A 21,820-nucleotide genomic window follows, 5' to 3' on the forward strand; every position below is an offset into this window, starting at 1 on the left:
ACTCCGTTTAACTTTATTATAAACTTTTTAAAATTTCAAAACGATCCAAACTTTTGTAAAATTTCAAAATGTAATTCACTCTCTCTCTCTCTCCTTCTCCACTGTCTCTCTCTTCAACAACGTTCTCCTCTTCCCGATTGACCTCTCTCTCTGCTCATCTAAACGCCTCAATCGAGCCCCAAATCATCGATGGAAAGATGTAATTAGCCTAGAAAGAGAGCTAGGCCTTGTAGGATGAATGCACGAGGACCTCTACCTTCGAAGGTTGAACAGTAGAGGTTCCATATTTTGAAATGGGCAAGGACCTTCGAAGGCTGAATTAGCAGCGAGAAGGTGAGGGAGCGGCTAATGAAGGTGGTGTCGATGCTAGAGGTCCCAATGCGCGGAGGAGAGGGGCTCATTTCAGTCGAAGGAGGCAAGGGACCCGCATATCTCAGAATTCTTGTTGCCGTTGAGGAGGCTACATAGCTCCATGCGAGAGGTGGTGAGGAGGTCAGGGCGGGATGAGTCCTCGTCGAGGACGATGGCGGCCTTGGTGGGGGTAGGGGTGGTCAAAGGAGAGGGTGAGGTCGGGCCGGATCTCATCGGGTTGAAGGAGCGGGCGGGTTTGGGGACGATGAACAGTGGAAGGGGAGGAGAAAGACGATGAATCGTGAACGTGTAGAAGAGAGAAGGGGGTGAGGCAAAATTGAAAAATTTAAAACAATTTGAATCGTTTTAAAATTTTGAAAAGTTTATAGTGAAATTAAATGAAATTTTACTTCATTGCCAAACATTTTATTCTTTCTATAATAATTTTTGTCTTGAATTTGTAACACTATAAGAGGTGACATTTTCCTTTAAGAGTATTAATGTGGAGGTAAATGGAGCACATAATGATGCACAGTTGCACTACTAGGATTAGCGGATTTAGCGCCGAAATTTACTAACGGAACAGTTCCATAGGTAAATTTCCGTCGATAGTTCCTCGGTAAATGTTTTAGAAGAATTACCACCGGAACCAACCGTAAGTAGTTCTGTCAATATATTAAAAAACAAAAGGGCCAGGGAGGATGGGGCGGCGTTACCGAGGGAACATTCCCTCGTTAGCCCGCCGGTATGGGGTCGAAAACCCTTGATCCGATACTAGGCTTTTCCATAGCACAACCCCGTGCCTCCTACCTCCTCTCCCGCCTCCTCCCTCTCCACATCCCGCCTCCGTCTACTGTCAGCTTTGGCGTCTACCTGTAGCCTCCATCCACCTCCCTGCATCTGGAGCTTCTTCCGCATGCCACCGCTTCGACTGCTGCTTCCTCTGCGCCTCTGCCACTTCTCCGGTTGGTCCTCTGCTCAGCTTCGCCCGTTTCTCTGCTCGACCTCTGGCCGTGCTCTGCCGCAGATCCGGCCCAGCGTGTGTCTGCCTCAGATCCGCCCCTTGCTCCGCCCGTCCTCATTCCAAAAGAGCGAAGTCGGGCACGGCGCATCCATCCCTAGATCTCGCACCAGCCTCGACCCTCCATGTCCCACCTCGAGCACAGGTACAACCATTCCTTTTTTTAGCAAATTTTTTTATTTGAATTTTCCATATATTTCCTTATAATTGGTTATTAAATTATTGAATTAATTACATAATAATAAATTTAATTTTCTATAGCGATTAAATTTAATTAGAATGTTTTATGAATTAAGGAATAGATATACAGTAGTTATTATAAATTGAAAAGATAAACAATAATTATTGTAAATTAACTCAGGATTAGAATTTATGTGTAATTTACGATTAAGTAAAATTTTTAAGAAAACAATGATAATTATTTTATCATGATGTCAAGCTGGTAAATTATTTTTTGGACATTGTAATTTTTATGCACATAGATAATGATTTTTTTGTTATAAAGAATTACTAGTAAATTGAGCACATATATTTTAACATTCCTAGTTATTTATAAAAGTTACATATATACATGTGAATTTTACGTAATTACATGTATATTCTGTTCTAGGTTTGTGGATCGTCCTAGTGTCTAAGTTGCTGCTAAGCGGAATTAGAGGTAAAGAAAGGTAAAAACTGATATTTGGAAAAACTTAAAAAGGAATAAAAGCTGATTAATGGATTTAAAAAAAATTAAAAAGAACCTAAAGGCAAAGCAAAGTACATGATTTTCGAAAAGTTAGGAGAGCACCCAGAAGTGAAGTACCCTAAAAACCCTTAATTAAAGATAGAAGAAAAAAAATTAGGGAAATGAATATGCAATTGAGAAATAATATAAAATAAAAAAATAAAGGAAACGTACTGGAAAAAAATGAGAAAGTTACAATTAATTAAGAAATATTAGAAAATTTAGAAAGAAATTCAAAATAAAATTTTAAAATTAGATAAAGGTCATAAAGATTAAAATTTTATTTGTAATTAAATGAAAATTTAGAAGATTAATAAAAAGTGAAAATAAAAATAAAAATGGCTTTATTTGTTTGGCTCTAAGTTTATCCTAGTGGTTTCCCCTGTTGACTTCTCCCTCACTCTGTCCAACGTCCTCTTGATCTCTCTCGTCATTGATCATAACCTTGTTTTCCCTCTCTTCCGTCTCTTTTTGGTGGATAGAAGAGACAAAGTTGTGTATGTTTGGATTGACAATTGAATTTAGTTGAGTTTTGATTTTAATTGGTTTGTAATGATTGTATTGTTGAATTATGAGAAAAAGTGTGAAAAATAATAAATAATTGAGAGAAAATAATGATTAAGTAATGATTGTGTTGAATTATGAAAAAATAATGAATAGTTGAGAGAATTTAATATTAAAAATTGAATTAAATGGTTAAAAATTTTTAAAAGTCCTGCTTGTGATGTTGAATTGAAAATAAGTGGAGTTGAGTTGAATTAAGTTGAAAATTGTTGTGAATCCAAACACTCTTATTCATCTAAATTTAGGCGATCTTTCATTTTCTAACTTTGCCATGTTGAAACTTTTCTTATTATAACTTTTCTAAATTTAGAGGATAAGCTCGGCAAAGCTCCCCACAAAATAGGAGGGGTGGCTCCATTTGGTTAAAAAATTATAATTCTACTTTAGTCCACTTTACTCTTCCTTAAGTTCAATAATATAAATCATTTATTTTTTTATTTTTTCTAATTTAATGATAAATTCTCCTACATGTTTTTTTAACTATTATTATAATTAATTTTTTAATATAATATTTTTCAATTATTCATTACTTTTTTTTATCTTTTTATTCAATTTTATTATAAATTCTCTCACATATTTTTTTTAATCACTATTATAATCAATTTTTTAATAATTAATTTTTCCAATTATTTTGTTTTCATTTGATAGAGTAGAGTATACTCTATTCTGAAACCAAACACCCATGACGTAATTTTTTTCTCTAAATTTTTGGTTATATTTTAGTTGTACTTTAGAATTTTTACCCTTTCCAAGCATTCTATTACACCAAGAGAAAAGAAGAAAAAAGAGGACGATTGGTTGACAGCCAACCCAACTTAGAGGCATATCATTATTTTTTTTGGGAAAAACTACATGAAGCAATGGGGTAGTACAATATTTTGATTTTTTTTTCTATTACAAGAAAAGTCTATGGGTTTAATAAATTGAAATAAAAATTCTAAATATTTGATAAAGGGCCACAATTAGTTTCATTGTGTATCGAATCTGAAATCTCTTGGTCACCGGATGAGAGATTTGTCATCGTGTTATACCCTCTTTTGATATTATTTTGATTTTTTTTCACGAGACAATATAATTTATTTTAATTTCATCAAATAGCATGAAAATTTTGAATTATTTTCGCTATATAGCATGACATCAATTTTCTATTAAAAATATAACAAAAAGCTAACGTGACACCATTTTCTCTAACAACCTTACACAAGTCGAAGGTAAAATCGTGTCAAGTGTTAGTAAAGTTTTCAAAAATTGTGTTTGATTATGCAAAATGGGTAAAAATCATGTTATTTTGCGTTAATCCTTTGGATAGACATGGCATCCGTAGTTGGCTACCTCCTGCATGTGGAGTACCACGTCAACTTTTGTTATATTTTAACTGGAAAATTGACGTTGTGCTATATAAGGAAAAAGATTTCAGTATTTTTGTGACATCTAGTAAATTAAAACGATTTGACCTTATCGATACGGTTTGAAGTTTGTCATTAATATCAATATTCCAAATCAAGTCCTTTCTAAACGTTCGTATTACATCGGACTGCGCGTTTTGGGTTTTGAAATAGACAAGTTTTAACATGGCATTAATGTTATTTGACAACTCATTGACACGAGTTATCAATTAATTGTCAATTCATGCAAACTTATAAATGCCAAGTGGATTTAATCGTGTAAACGTCCCGATTAACCTATTTGTGAATTATGACTTGTAAATTATTGCCGAATGCAGTAAATGTGCGGGTTACAGACAATTAGATAGATAATGAATTGATACACTAAATGAAGTCCGAATACTCAAAAGGTTTAATTTAATAAAAACAATTCATGGCACGACAACCTAGACGGGTCCAGGAAGGTCGAGAATAATTTGGTCAAAATGATCAAAATACCATCGGAATCCAAATGATCCCGAAAAAATCATCGATACATGAATTCATGCATTTTGTTTGGAAAACAATATTTTAAAAGGGATTTTAACGCGGGATTTGCGATATTGAAATTGCAATTTGCACAAAATCCGAGAAATGGATTTCATTGAGGTAAATAGGTCGTTCTTGACCCCCGAATGAGATCAAAGAACTCTCGGCTCTTTCCTCTTGGGAATAACCGTGAGCTCCTCTGACTCGTTTCGAGTTTCAAACGGTCTCTTTAACCCAATTTCGACTATTTCTCGTATGCTCAAATGTTAAACACGATAAATGACACGTATTTAACAAAGTCAGTATCGCCATGATTTGAAAAATGCATTTAAACATACAAACATACACAAACACGTTATTTATGGATGCGGGAAAACATAAAAATTCGGGAAAACGACTTAAGTCGGGACAAGGAAATCGGGTATAACTCGAAGAACCAACAAAGGGGTCATGTTTACCTTTTCCTTAAAGGGAACCCGTGAGCTTCTTTGGTCGTTCGGGTTTAAATCGGTCTGCTTGATTTCGATTTAAACATTTCCCGACATGCTAACACGTAATACGATGATAAATGTGCATGATATAATATGAAAATTGCATAAAAATTAAATCTTGCAAGTAAATCATGCTTGAAACACCATGTATCTTCATAAACACAACAAAAATATAAAAGTCATAACTCCTCTGAGTCGGGAATGGTTATACCTAGTTCCTAGATGCGGGATGAGACTGTAAAAGTCGGGTTATACCAGTGTTGGATCGGTTTCGGGCTGTTTTGGCTCTAACAAACCTGAATGGAAGCTACAGGCCCATCTGGAGCTATTTCGACCCGATTGGACACTTTAGAGAAAAACAAGTCAGTTCAGACAGCTCGGCGACTTCTCGAAGAGTACTCAACTATTCTGGAAAATCAAGAGGATGCTTAACATCCCTGCGGTGGTTTCGGAAGGAGAGCACGCGTAGATTTTTCGAAAATCAAGAGCAAAGTTTGGTAATCAGAAAAAATAACAGAATCGACTGAACCACAAACCCGATTGGTAGTCCGGAAAGAAACGGCTCTCCCGGAGACTCCCGGTGGTATTTTGCTGCAAGGTCGGTGGCTGCAGTGGTCGTTTGGTTCCAGAGTTGTCGGGTTGACCCGTATAACTCCGCAAAGATCACGAAAAATAGAGCACATCCATGAACAAACTCGATTGGGTAGTTCTCGGGTCGGACATCATAATGGTGGCTCTCGATGGTATTTTGTTGCAAGGTTGGTGGCTCCCGGCTCCTAAGAAACCTCCGGAGGCGACCGTGGTAGTCGTTCGAAGAAAAGTGTCTCGGGTCGACCCGTTCTGCAAGGAAAACGCAAAGACAGATAGAAAATTCGACCCGACTAGGCAGTCGGGATGAACTTTCTTGTTGGGCCAAAACCAGCGGGTTAGCCTGGGGTTTCTCGAATCCTTGACACCCTAGGGTCATGTGGGGGGGTGTTTGATGGGTTGTGGCAGTTCAAACCGACCCGTAAGGTTAGGAAATTCGGGTTGAAAAATCTGACCCGAAATGGACCAAACACAGCTCAGTTCTGTGGTGGGCTGGTTCTATGATTTAGAGGCTTTAAAATTAAAGTTTAACTTCAGAAATGCACTGAGGGGGTTGGAAACATGTGGGACATGAAATTTGGTCAAGTTTGGATTTAAGCCGGGATGGTGAACGCCATGATTTCGACTTAAGTTCTTGAGAGTTTTGCTTGGTCTTCTCTTTGCTGAATGCTTGCTGCGATTTGTTCAAACTCTTGAGAGCATTTGAAGAGTGAGAAAGCTTGAGAGAGATGGCTAAAAGATGTATGTTTAAGTTAATGACATTTGGGCAATATATATGCAAAGTTTAACTGCAATTAAGCAAGAAAAGTGCAATTAATTGCAATAATTAGGGGGATCCGAATTTGCTAATGGGGATAGGGATGAAGACTTCTTCAAAATATGAAGAAGGGATGAGTGCATTGATGAAGATGGAGTGTTGAAGAGGAATTATAGGTTAGATATTTTGAAGAAAATGACAAGTTGCATGGAGGAAGAAGCCAAGGGAGGAGGGGCGGCAATGGTAATTTGTGGTTGTCCTAGGGTAGGCTGTGGGTCCCACGGGCCTTGAAGGAAGTTTGGGACGAAGTTCGGGTCTCGATTGATTACATGTTCGAGGTTCGTGTCTTAAACGAACGTCGAATTGTCATTGTGCGCGCGAAAACGGTTCAAACGAGCCCAAAATCATCCATTTTGCCTAAAGGAATGCTTGTGTGGTTTTTGGGCTCGGAAATCGATTTTACTTGTTGTCAGCACTCCATTTTGACTCACCGATTCATACAATGCGCATCAACAGTGATTCACGCCATGACTTTGAGTACTCATATAGAAGAAGGCTCAACAAAGCAGCAAATTGCTATTCTTCCTCAAGTCAACAGAAACAAGCAGATGATTCAAGCACATGACATAAGAACATACAGAATAATCCAACAACATGCAGAGCAAATAGGGAGCACAAACAGCGTCCAAAATAGTGTTTTCAGAATACATCGCCGATAGTGTTATTTTTCGCTAGTTTGCTCGACCATCAAAAGATAATTAATATTGGACTCTAAAAATCCCTTGCGGTGCCAAACATATGAAAAATATTTTCAATTACATTTCGTAGATTATTTGTTACATACAAAGCAATTTTCTAAATACAGACAACTTTTTAATGGGAGTCCAAAAACGCCGGTTCATCAGGGAAAAGTTAATGCTCGATGTCAGATGCAGTCACATCCAGCAATTATTTAAAGCATGATCATTGCTTGAAATTGTCTCCCGGAGGTCACACAGACTCCGTGAATGACTCCCGAGTGACAACAAGCATACCTTTCAAGGGAAAACCATATCCGGAGACTGGTACGATGGAACATCGGCAAACTAGGTTAGCCATGCATTGCCCCAAAAACTACAACAGACAGAGCAATTGAGCAAATCAAACTGCAAAATCCCTTTCAGTTTTCCGAATGACTTCCGAAAAGCAGAAATGACCGTTTTTAACAGAAATTCATAATCGGATGTCCTTTTAGCGAAAACTTGACGTCAGATGATTGGCCAACATAGTGCTACTCGTCCCAAGGGTTAGTGTGAAATTCTTAGACGGAATTTCACAATTCATCTAGACCATCAAAATAGTGCTTTTAGGGTTTCATATGTAATTTTTCAATCCTTCGAGGTATGTTCTCAACGAACAAAGATAGTACCGATCTCCGAATCATCCAAGCAACTCATAAAGTAATCTGAGAAATCAAGCTGCGGACTCCTAAGACGTCTCCGGCTTCACATTTGCAATACCAACTTAAGGGTTAATTATTCGGTCTGATTGACAATGCACGTCAAAATGACTAATGCGGAATGCAGATACAATATGCGCATTCAGAAATGGCTAACTTTGCTTTGATCGTCTGAAACGAGCAAAATCGACTTCTAAGGCTAAAAACCACATGAGCATTCTTTTATGCAAAATGGGCAATTTTTTTTCTCGTTTGAACCGTTTTCGCGCGCACATTGACAATTCGACGTTCGTTTGAGTTACGAACCTTAAACACGCTATTAATCGAGACCCGAACTTCGTCCCGAACTTTCCCTTATGATCTGTGAGACCCATGGACTGCCTTAGCCGCCCATCCATTGCCCAAACCGCCCTTCCCTTTAACCTCTTCCTCCTTGCCAACTTGCCTTATCTCCTCTAAAAATATCAAGCTTACAATACCAAGATCATACTCTACCTTCATCAATGTATTTGGCTCTTCTTCATTAATGCATTTTGAAGAAGTCTTCATCCCCATCCTCATTAATAAATTCGGATGCCCCTAATCATTGCCCTTAATTGCACTTAAGCTTTGCCTATATATTGCGCAAATGTCATTAATTTAATCACAACATCTTCCTTGCCATCTCTCTAGCATTTCACTCTTCAAAATCTCTCAAAACCCTCAAGCGAACCGCAGTAATCCAGCAAGCAAGAACTTAGCAAAAACTAAGTAAAAACCCTCAAGACTTAAGTCAGGATCATGGTGATCACTATCCCGGCTTAAAACCACACTTTACCAAACTTCATATCTCACATGTTTTCGACCCCTTCTCAGTCCATTTTCGAAGTTAGATTTTAAGTTTAAAACCTCTAAGCCATAGAATCAGCCCACCACAGAACCAAAATGTTTTTTTGTCCTTCTTGGGTCAAAAGTTCCTACCCGGGTTTCTCACCCTTCCGGGTCAGTTTGAGCTGCCAAAACCCATCAACCACCTACCTACATGACCTAAGGGTGTCTAGGAGTCCAGAGATCCTAGAAAAACCCTCTGGTTTTGACCCAACACAAAAAACAATACGACTACCCAGTTGGGTCGAATTTTCTGACTGTCTTTGCGTTTTCCTTGTAGATCGAATTGACCCGAGACTCTTTTTCTCTAACGACCACCACGGTCACCTCCGAGGGTCTCTTTGGAGTTGGGACCCACTGACCTTGTAGCAAAATTCCATCGAAAACCACAAGTGGTGACGTCTAACTCGAAAACTACCCAGTCGGGTCTGTTTCTGGACGTGCTCTATTTTTCGTGATCCTTGCAGGGCTATACGGATCAACCCGACAACTCTGGAACTAAATGACCACCGCAGCCACCTCCGGGGGTCTCTTAAGAGTCGGGAGCGACCGACCTTGCAACAAAATACCACCGGGAGCCTCAAGGAGAACCGTTTCTTTCCGGATTGCCAGTCGGGTCTGTTTTGACCTAGTTCAGTCTGTTAATGTTTTGTTAACTCGGCTTTACTCTCAATTTTCGAAAAATCTACGCGTGCTCTCCTCCTAAAATCACCGTAGGGTCGTTAAGCATCCTCTTAGCTATCCGGAACAGTTGAGCACTCTCCGAAAAGCCACCTGAGTCGCCTGAACCGACTTGTTTTCTCCCGGGTGCCAATCGGGTCTACCAGTGCTCGGTCGGGTCTGTCTAGCTCAATTCAGCCCAAATCCAACCTTAAACCGACTCTTATTCACTAGACCCGACTTCCAGTGGTCTCATCACGCATCCCGGGACTAGGTATAACCTTTTTCGACTTAGAAAGAGTTAAGACATTTACATTTTATTTGCGTTTGTGGGGTTATAAGGTGGTCCTAGATCGGGTTGCATACAAAGTTCATACTTTTATGCGTTTTTACGTTATATCATGCATATTTATTATCGTGTGACATGCTAGCATGTCGGGAAATATTTAAATTGAAGTTAGGGAGACCGTTTTAAACCGGAAAGACCTAGGGAGCTCACATTTTCCCTTTAAGGAAAGGTGGCCGTGAGCCTGTTTTGGTTCTTCGGGTTATAACCAGTTTCCTTGCCCCGATTTAAGTCACTTTTCGAGTGTTTATGTTTTCCTGCATCCATGAAGTCCGGTTACAGAAACCATCTTGAAACCCGAAACAGGTCAAGGGAACTTACGGCTATCTTCAAGAGGAAAGAGCCGAGAATTCTTTGACTTTATTCTGGTCAAGAACGGTATCTTTACCTCGATGAAATCTATATCTCAAATTTTGTGTAATTTGCAATTTTAACATCACAAATCCTGCATTAAAATCTCTTTTGGAATATATTTTCCAAACAAAATGCATGGATTCATGTATCGATGACTCTTTTGGGGCCATTTGGGTTCCGAGGGTATTTTGGTCATTTTGACCAAATTATCTTCGACCTTTCAGACCAGTCTAGATTGTCGTGCCATGAATTATTTTCATTAAATTAAGCTTTTTGGATGTTCATACTTCATTCAATGGATCAATTCATGATCTGTTTGATTATTTGTAACCCGCATATTTACTGCATTCGACAATAATTAACAAGTCATAAGTTCACAAACTGGTTATTTGGGACATTTACATGATTAAGTTCACTTGGCACTGATAAGTTTGCATGAATTGACAGTTAATTGATAACTAGCGTCGATAAGTTATCAAATGACATTAATGTCCTTTTCTAAATTGCCTATTTCAAAACCTGAAACGCACGGTCAGATGTAGCACAGACGTCTAGAAAGGACTTATGTGTCTCAACTTGAGTTTTTACCTGATTTCAAGTAACTCAAGTCAGGATACATAAGATCTTTCTAGTTCACTTCCGGTTAGATCGACTGGTTCTTTGACTTTTTTCGGGGTTCTTGCATAACCCTAGACGATCCAGGAATTGGTCGACACTGGCTACAGGCCGAGGTGGCCCGTACTGCGATGTTTTCCTTTTCTAAAAATAATTTTCAAATAAAGAGCAAAATCGTCTTTTTCACAATTTAGCGACACCATTAGGGTTAGCTTGATAGAAATACTATAGTATTAGGATAAGAATATGCTACTTGTTCAGGTGCAGGTTTATCTGCAAAGCCTTTTCTTATCTACTTGATGAGTTTCTGTTATCCTATCGTAGATTCGGATAACTAGAACTGTTATCTCTGTCACAAAATATGCAAAATGCTTATTAACCTTTCACTCTACCAGACCAAACACTAGATAATAGTTTGGTGGAACTCTAGGTTCTAAATCTAGAATCAAAATAGGAGTTTGACTAATTCAGTGGAATTTCAGTGTCACAATACAGAACAACTTTAAAAGCAATCCACACATAAAGAACTTGATTATAGATACCATGTCTGTCTAGTCCTTGAAACAAAGTCGAATGCAAAAATATTTTACATGCGTCTGTCTATTTAACATATGGCATTTGCTTGCAAAAATACCCATGGGTTAATAATTTGTTAATCCACAAACATTTGACAATAACAAACACATTATCTGTTATCTGCATGCTCTTTGTTACATTTCTGTTAATGTTTGTCCATGTGAGTCAAGCCCGACCTATAGGATGAATTGCACTTAGGGTTCAACGCCCTAACCATCAGTCACGTGGTACAACGCCTCATTCACTGAAAGCGCATTTGAATTTCAGTTTTCGATTTTTCCTGAACTCACGGCGAGTCAGAGCGGAATAATAACCGAACGCTAACTTACTAGGATTCAATTATTTGTAATTTATTTTTATTATTTTTTAGAGCATTGTAAGGATTTTACTTTGTACATTCATTTTGTAAAAATCTCAATCAGTGAGCGAACGGTCCGAGAGTTAAACTAATCGAATCGATCCAATGCCTGCCTTGACAAGAGTAATATCAAGATCTTGCAGTTCCGATTCACGCAGAAATTCAACCATCATGATTTGATGAACTGTAAGGCGAGATAGTAAACTGATTTCCCGACATACGAATTTACTTCTTTCTCGGCTATTCAACCGATAGCGTTTAGTTCACCAAATTTTCGGTGTCAAAACGTGTAAGTCGAGTGCAACTTAATTCATGCGGTAAATGAAATAAAACTGCAAACCTAGCAAACTAGAATACCGAAAGGGCGTACGGGATATAGGCCCGTACGTAACATGAACCCTCGAACTCGGAGTTTCCGGTTCCACACAAATCAATGCCTTTGAAAAACTAAGTGTATCACTACCCCTAGACCCGAGTAACTTACCGGTCCTCGACTTTCGAGTCGTAAAATGGTAAGTCGCGACTCCTTCTCACGGGTGTCAATCACGCATCCCCGAGAAGGTGGACACACCTAAGCCGCGTGATCTAAAAGCGCTCATACGAGTCCTAACGAGAGCACATTCGGATCCGTACACTCGTTTTAGGCGATCAGAGCAAAGTTAGTCATTTCTGAATGCACATCTCGTGTCTGCATTTTGCGTTGGTCATTTTGACGTACACTGTCAATTAGACCAAATAATTTATCAATAAGTCGGTATTGCCAATGTGAGCCGGAGATGTCCTAGGGGTCCGAAGTCAGATTTCTCATAATGCTTTCGGAGTTGCTTGGGCGAACTAGAGATCGCTGCGATCTCTATTTGTTTAGAACAGACATCGAAGGATTGAAAAATTGCATCTGAGACCCTAAAAGCACTGTTCTGAGGGCCTAGATAAATTGTGCAATTCCGTTTGAGGATTTCACACTGAGCCTTAGGATGAGTAGAACACTATGTTGGGCAATCATCTGACGTTAAGTTTTCGTGAAAGGGACCTCCGATTATGAATTTTCGTTGAAAACCTTCTTTTCTACTCTTCGGAAGTCATTCGGGTAACTGAAAGGGATTTTGGGGTCTGATTTGCCCAATTGCGTTTGTCCGCTGTAGCTTCTGGGGCAATACTTGGCTAACTTGGTTTGCAGATGTTCTGTCAAACCAGTCTCCGGATATGATTTTTCGTTGAAAGGTATACTTAATCTGTTGCTCGGGAGTCATTCGAGGAGTCTGTGTGACTTCCGAGAGACAATCTGAAGCAATGATCATGCTCTGTATAATTGCTGGATGTGACTGCATCTGACATCGGGTATTAACTTTTCTCTGGTGAACTGGCGTTTTCTGTATTCAAAATATTGCTCTATATAAAGTAGATTTGCAAAATGTGTTTGAAGACACTTTTCATTTGTTTGGCATTGTGAGGGATTTTCGGAGTCCAATATTGGATATTTTCTAATGGTTGAGTGAACCTGTAGAAAATAACACTGTATGTATTGTATTCTGAAAATGCCGGTTTGGAAGTTGTCTAGGTTCTCTGTTTGCTCCGTATGTCGCTGGATGATTCTGTAAGTTCTTATGTCGTATGCTTGAATCATCTGTTTGTCTCTGTTGACTTAAGAATGAATAACAATTCACTGCTCTGTCAAGCTTTTTTTTTTTTATCGATACTCAAGTCATGGCATGAATTGCTATTGATGGACATTGTATGAATGGGTGAGACAAAATGGGGTGTTGACATTGGTGCCAACGCATGAATTTATTAAAGTATTATTCTGAATACCCGTGACACCGTCTCCTTAGAATGTTGAAACTGTTCGACAACCACAACAAATCGCGTATTGTGGGCTAGTACCAATAAGAACATTCTGACCATCTCCTCGACAGTAATACCATTCCTATGTTCTTAGCGTATCGCACAGATTATGAAATACGTGCGGATCCATCCTGAAATTCTCGAAACACTTGATGTTATTCCTAGAGACTTCGATCGTATACTATCTGCCTTGTAGGCGTGAGTTTCTACATGGAATGTTCTGTCGAATCTGTTCTTCGACTGATGTAATGTGCTTCGCCATAATGAGGAACCAACGTTTTGTGCCGTAGTCTTCTTCGTCGCTTGATTCATTATCATTTCGTGAAGAACTCCCGTGCCTTGGCATCATGTGTTCTCTTGAGCATTACCAATTATATCGATAAATAGTATAGGAGATTATCAAAAATTGACACGATATGTTGAATGGAAGATGGTTTTAAGCATAAAACAAATGCAATAGCAAAAGCAGCCATAAAAGAGACATATGAGAGACAATCACATAGTTAAAATGAAACCAATCCAAGCAAAGCATTACTCAAATAACAAATGCAAAATAAGGGTTTGGTCAATGTCACAACAAAATAACAATAACAGACATAACAAACAAAAGAGTAGATGCATCGTGTCCGTTCAAGGGCCAACAAGGCGACGCAACCATTCCCGCTTAGCCTGATCGTAATAGCACATGAAGATACGTCGCGTTGTCCCATCGGTAATACGGACGCTGCCGCGAGATACTTGTCTACGAAAATGGTGTCCTTCATGTCCTTGAGCAAAGTCATGGCCTCCTTGATGCTGTTCTTCGCTGGTTTCTCCGAGCTCGTCACGAATTTGCTTCTCTTAGATTTCGGAGGGGTAGACTCTTTCTTCTTCATGTTCAGACTGGACTTGAACAAGTCGATGCACTCCTATAATTGCGAAGTCGTGGTGGAAACTCTTTTCCGCACACGACGACGAGACGCTGAAACGACAGACTCCTGAACCTTACAAACCAAGTCATTGCTATCGTCGGAGCCCTCTTCCAGATCGATTGGTTCTTTCCCACAGCTTGTCTGTGCCGCTAGAAATTGCTCTTCCATGCGTTCGTAAGTTCCAGGGCTCTTCAGTGGGTCGGTGGGTGAAATACGTAAGGCACCTGTTGCTGTCGATGATCTGAACAATTCAACCAACGCGGCATAATGCTTGCAGCCTATGGACCGGAAAGTCTTGAAGTTGTTGTGCTTCATCGTGTTCAAAACACGCGAAATTTGCTCAGTAAGAACTAGTTTGGTTCAAAGGAGGCACATTGAAAGAGTAGAACTATCAACGATCGCTATTATACCTTGATAAACTTGTCCCAACCATCAAGACTCGCCTTTACGGTGTTGGTTATGGCATCCCAACCGACCTCCATATGTTGGATCAGCTCTATGAAGTGCTTATATTGTATCATCAACCTCTATGTTTTCTGTTGCAACTTCGTGGGTCGGGAATGATGCCAGGGAATTGCTCTACCAGCTCCGTATTCATCTATTCCCAACCCTCCCTTTTCAAGATGTTGTATGCGTCCTTCTCAACTTCTCAAGCATGATGTTAATGAAAGCATTCTGTAATTTCTCATTCCATTCGACTACACCTTCACCCTTGAGAGCCATCTTTAGGGCAGAGCTATATCGACAACTTACAGAGCATATTATAACAATATTGGTAGTCATATTTGCATTTATTAACACAAATGGAAGCTTTTATTAACATCCATGGAACAACACCATATTCACATATATTAACACAACTAGAAGCTTATAAGAACATTTCAACAGCACAGGAAACTGGTGGTGCATCCAAGCATTGCCTTAAGCATCAAAAAAACATGGGAGGCATAGTACTGGTGCTTTTGCGTTGGAGATAACAAGCATGGAAGCGCAACCATAGACAAGCTCAATGGCGAAACCACAAATAAGCTTAATGTCGCAACAACAAACAAGCTTAAAGGCAGCACCACAGTGACGCTCAATGTCGCAACAAAAGACAGGGTAAATGCCGGATTAGTAGTAAAATTTCACAGACCACAACCACATAACAGGAACAACATGAAATTCGATGGAGCAGTTCAGGATTTCTACCATAGAACAAGCACATCCACTTGAAATCCGAATTTCTACCATCATGAATGGTATAGGAAACAACACTATTAACCCTAATTGCCGGATTTGATAACTAATTCGACAACGCAACATGAAATTGGATGGAGAAGTTACTTCTTGACTTCGATGTGGAAGTGGGAAATGAAAATCAGCTACTCTTAAGAAGAGTTAGGACTGGTAAGGGCCGGGATGGACGCAAGTAGGGAAATAGACAATCGTTAAGCAGAAGGATGAAGAGGGGCCGGGTTTAGATAACAGTAAAAGCTTAACGAAGCATGGAGAGGAAGAAAGGAGAAGACAAAGAGGAAGATAAAGGATCCGTGTCAACACCCCATTTTGGATCACCAGTTCAGGCAACGCCTATCTACAACAATCCAGATTACGACTTGAGCATCGATATAGAAGAGGGCTCAACAGAGCAGCAAATTGCTATTCATTCTCAAGTCAACAGAGATAGACAGATAATTCAAGCAAATAACAGAAGAACATACAAAATCATCTAGCGACATACAAAGCAAACAGGGAGCCCAGACAGCATCCAAACCGGTGTTTTTAGAATACATTGCCGACAATGTTATTTTTCGCTGGTTCGCTCGACCATCAGATTGATGATCTCGAGGTAATCCTTTAATTTGGAGAAGTTTGGGGCCTCCTAGAGCTTGGGAATGGAGAAGATTGAAACCTTAGAGCATGGTTCGGGTTCGCAATCGAAAGACAAATGATGCAGATAATATATTTTGGTGAAACGAATCAGAAGCCCAATTCTATTATTTTTATATCGAATAGATAGAGGCAAACATTGAGAAGGAATTTCAGCCTAAAAGAAGCGACGCTTATTGAGACAGAAATTATTGTCTTACCTTGGATTGAGACACACAAACCCATCTCTCCTTCCATCCCAAACTAGAGACTGGAGTGACAATTCATCTTTTCATATTTTATTGTCTAAATAACATATTTTATTTTACTTTTAAGATTTTAATATTCTAATACTTCTCGTCAGTTGTAATATTTTGGTTTTAGTACCGTTTCCTTAAGTTTTTGAATTTTCTTTACTTTGTTATTTACAAAAATTACTTTTTACATTCTTCTAATTTTGAGAACCTTTTTACTTTTTTTTTCTATACTTTTATAAACTCTCTCTAATTTTATATTTATATTTACTTTTTTGGATTATCTTCAATTTTTTTGAGAATTTTGACTAGTTTCTAGATTTTTTTTAATTGCACTTTGTTTTTTTTTTTCAGTGTTTTAAGTTTTTCTTTTATTTGCCTGCAATGAAAGTTGACATGGGAATTGCGTCATCATTTCCATGGATAGCGTAACGCACATGCAATGGCATGAATTGACACAAAAGAATGTGGTTTTTTTCGTGATAAGAGCGAAAGTTGGTGACAAAATCGACAATAAAATCGGACGAGATGGTTTTCATGCAATTGGCACTTAACTGTGATAAGTTGATCATAATCTGATTGCTGAAAATAAAATGCTAGAAAAAGTGATGGTTATTTTCCTATGAAATTTTTATGTCCACATCAGTCATACATTTGTTATCATGAATTGGTTCTTTTTTTTTTCCTTTGGTCAAATGACGAATAGAACCCTCAATTTTATTTTTACTTATCCGGTAACCAAACTAATTTCATATAGTTAAAATTTGGAAAGAAAAGTCTACATCTTACAAACTAATCTTTGTATCGGCTAAAAGTACAAAATTTCTAGTTCGTAAAAATACCTTTTATTGGGAAAAATATTCTAGAAAAAAAAACTAGGAAATTTCTGTATAAAAACTTTAAAAATAAAAAGGGTGCCTAATTTTTGGCCTCTATTTTACAGACGTTGTGATTTTACGACTATCTGGGCCAAATATATGTTTGGAAATTTTTTTTGATAGATGGTGATATTTGGGCCAAATATCGACTGCTTAAAGTTCGATAAATGTTGATGCTCGAATGGCAAATTTTTTGGGCCCCACGAGGCCCGCCCAAGCCCGGTGTCTGCACTACTAAGTCATCAGCTCAAGCCCGTCCATGTTCATGAAAAGGCCCACCTGGCCTGGCCCGGCCTGGATGGACCTGCACGCTTGAAGGATGTTTCTTTTGATAGTTTGGCAGTTACACACTGGAAGGATGTTAGTTTTAGAATGTTTACAACTTAATTCATTGATTAGATTCCTTTTTTTGTTATTTTTATTTTTAAATTTTCTTTGCAAATATATATATATATATTTTATATAATTTGATTATTTATCTCTAATCTTAAATTTGTATGTATCCATGTCACTTTTTTCCCCCCTTTCCTCTCATTAATCTTGCATATTCTGCATCAATTTTGTAGCTCTAATCCGTTAAACATTTTGTGATGAATTAATGTTAAGGTGCAAATGTATACCTAACTCCAAGGGGTTTGATTAGAGGTTAAGAGGAGCTCATATATTCATCCGATCTCGAGTTCAAAACCACTTAGAACTATTGGAGCATCTTTGGCATGATTATCCACTTCGTGCGCTGCTTGGACTTCACGGAGCCCCGAGGATTAATCGGGCTAAACCCGAACACCCTGGGTAAAAAAAAAAGGATACAAATGTATACCTAAACCCTGTCAGATTTAGATGGACCTCACAGTATTAGTCAAACAGAGCATCATTTACATATATGTAGCTGGTAATTAATATTTTTTTTTCTGGTAACACATAAGGCCCGGAGGCAAAATATGGAACTAATGGGGCATGAAAGATCAGGTCAATAAGAATCGAATTCAAAATCACATAGTGGTAAGAGAGAGTCATCAAGGCATTGTTAGGCACTGTTTGTGACGGCTAAGCTCCTCTCAGACTCACCCACTAAGATAAGTCAATTTTCAAACCCATTTCCAACGTATTAAGATCCTACTTCTTTTGCCCAGCAAAAAAGATCCTACTTTTTTCTTTTTTGTGACAGACCAGATATGCTTTAAAATGTGACAACAGAAGGACAGAGAAGGACGTAGGATTTGGATAATGGAGGTGGGGCAGGCAAAAGAAATCGATATATTTTCAGAGAATGCAATAAACATGAGTTATATATAACTCATACTTCATTCTTTTTCGATACTGAACTTTCTTACGTTCTAATAGTAGTACCTGTTGTTAGGAAGGTATAATAACAGAAGGATGTTTTTGGCTGATAAGCGATTGGTGTCAAGGAGAAAGGGGTGTATGCAGTAACACATATTTTCGTCCGATCATCTTCTGATTTCATACTTGATTCTCATAATTGGACTATCTGTTTTTTTATTTACCAGATTTTTTATTTTTTTTATATTAGACCCATAAAACTTCCTTGTAACAGAAAAAAATACTTGACATCGAATAACAAGTGTGAATATATAATCTAATTTTTCTGTTTTACAGTGGAAATAAAATTTTCTCTTATATTATAGTATGATCCTTTATCATATTCGGTTTTATTTTCGTTATGTTCATTAAAATAACAAGGGAGTCTGATTAGTGTAGTAGATACAGAAAGTGGAAAGAATAGGATACATGAGCTCAACTAGTGAGAATTGAAGCCTTGTCCCCATGGTTCAAATTGTGGGAAAATGCCTATGCATTATAACCTTATCTCTACCAACGTAATTTGGTTGAGGTGGTTAAGCATTTATTCCCTTAAGCAAGGTCTCGGATTCGAATCCTATAAATGGTGAAAATTCATGATTAGAAGAGTTTTACCCCTTAATGGACTCGCTTAACTCGAACTTGGAGTAGTTGGTGCTAGTCAGACTTCCAAATATTAAATGTTGCACACCGAATCAATGTATTACTAAACTGTTTAGCAGCAAGACATCATATATATCACATTACTTAAAATATATGTAACCACTGCAGTTTGCATCTAACATTTCAACTATGATTATCTTTCAGTGCTGTGCAACCTAAAAGCATCCATAACAACTGAGCTTTTTGCCTCCAACCGTGGCCAAAGAAGCCACCATCGATCATAAACAACCGAGCAAGAGCAAGGACAATATAATGGGCAGAAAAGGAGGTTGGTGAAAGTCATGAATGTGTCTCTTTCCTTTTCCTGGTCGAACATGAATGTGTTCTTCAAGCAAAAAGACATATTTAGGATGAATCATTGCCTCTTTTTAACGTATTAGAGTCTAAGTTTGTGGCCCTTCGAGGAGACACGTTCTTCTAAGTTGGATCATATAAATTGAATGTCATGTGCAATCAAGATATATATATTTCATTTATTTCATGATAGCTCCAACATTAATTCTAGACATACATCAGAGTCTCACATTAAACTTTCTACATGATAGAAGCAATTGAATTCTGATTTATCAGTACATTTAATTAGCTTTTCGTGTTCGTAAAATTTTTCACTTTGGTGGTTGCTCGTGCACTAACGCCGAACTATTTGATAAAAGAGAAACTGTCTTTAATTTAGCATGTCAATTTGCATGAATAGTATCTTCATGAATTATGCGAGCTCCAGAGCATTTTGCCTACTCCTTTTAGCCAAGCACGTAAGAAGATATGCAAGGAAACAAGTAACACAAAACAAATCACTTTGGCAGTCGAGTGATTATATGAGCGAATTTGGGCATGTGTTATAAGTTCAACTCACTTATGCTTGCAATTGATATATGAAGAGGCTTAGGCTTAATTGATCTCACTGAGATTTGTGTCGTTCATGGACGGTATTAGCTTATCAGAATCCCCATTTCATGGTTGCAGAAACCAACAAATAAGAAGAGTCTAATGCATGCCTTCGTTCTTTCGCTGATAAATACAAAAGAAAGTTCATTACAGTATCTAGCTAGCCGACTTATGTTGACTTCTCACGTCATGTTCGGTCTCCAATCAGTTAAATAAGGCAATGTCTGATTTCCTTCTTTTGCATATATATATATTGTTGGCATAATGTCGATTGCATGAGTTCACATCTTAGGTAGTACAATTTAAGAGGCAAGAGAAAACAAGGGAGAGTACTATGACCCATCAGGAGCGTTTGGAATCTTTTAGAAGAATGCCGTAGAATTTGAACTTTATGTTCTATTCGGCTCCGTATAGCACGGCTTTTATTACTAATACTAGCTATGAATAGTCCAACAATCATGGTTGTGAGTGCGGTTTGCTGAAGGCGTTAGAACTTGTATTAAAAATCGGATCGATTTTTTCTTTTTTGGGTAAACAAAAATTTATCAACTTAAAATTAAATATTATTTACTTCACTCTAAAGATACTTTAGTTATTTTAGACATATGTCAAAATATATAACATTAATTTATACTTATTTTATTGCGAGGGATAATTGTGGCTTCACGATAACCAACCAATCAAAGATCTCTCAAATCCAAGTTGAATTTGAGTCCTAATCCAATATAACCCGTATAGAAAGAAACTCTTAATCTGGCCAAGTTGTCATGCCTTTAAGAAATCAATGCTATCAATTAAGCCGACAAGACAAGGCATAAATGCCATCTTTAGCACTCGTGGAAGACCGAGATTTTCGGCCAATAATCAATGCGCTTTCCACTAACCCCTCATTAATCAACATTCCTTTTGTTCTGTGGGTTTTATGTATTATAACCCTAAGTTCATCATTAATTACAAACTTTGATTACAATATTTTTTTTTCGGTGGGTACGGGGCAAAAGCCCTAAATAGCAATTAAACGGGAACAAGACGGGGTATGGAGACCCCTGAAATTTTGCCTAATAGAAGTGGTGAGATCTCATTAGGAGCTGAATGGAGAACATGAGTGCCCAAAGGGAAGTCAATCAACCCCCTAGCAAGCCAGTTTGTGCATGAGTTTCCCTCCCGATAAGTGTGTTGAATACAGATTTCTCAAGTTCGCCGATATAATAATTTAATACGTTGGAGTAGGGCTTGAAATGTGGGTGCACAGCTACCCTCCCCGGAGAAAAAATTGAGCACCACTAAGGAGTCCACCTCAAGTACCACTTTCCGAAAAGCTAAATTTCAAGCCAGCTCTAGACTCGTAAAAACTCTCACATAATTCTGCCATCGTGATAGAAGTGATTTCAATATTTTGCACAAAGCCGATCACCAACCACCACTGTCATTGTGTATTAAGCCACCAGCCCCTGCTATTCATGGATTCCCACGAACAGAGCCATCGGTGTTTAACTTGAGAAAATCTTCGAGTGGCCTTAACCAGCGAATGTCCATCCAAACCTTGTTGCTACCACCTCCAACAGTCCGAGTTGTTGCACAGGACTC

General features: G+C 38.3%; 1 long non-coding RNA gene across 1 annotated transcript; it reads left to right on the top strand.

The window, feature by feature from the left end:
* Nucleotides 1-962: 962 nt before the first annotated feature.
* LOC116210646 lies at nucleotides 963-19,841 on the top strand. The gene is made up of 2 exons (XR_004157538.1): nucleotides 963-1,517; nucleotides 19,493-19,841. It is a non-coding gene; the product is annotated as an uncharacterized LOC116210646 (long non-coding RNA).
* Nucleotides 19,842-21,820: the final 1,979 nt, after the last annotated feature.

Source organism: Punica granatum, chromosome 6, assembly GCF_007655135.1.
Source record: "Punica granatum isolate Tunisia-2019 chromosome 6, ASM765513v2, whole genome shotgun sequence".
Lineage (NCBI taxonomy): Eukaryota > Viridiplantae > Streptophyta > Magnoliopsida > Myrtales > Lythraceae > Punica > Punica granatum.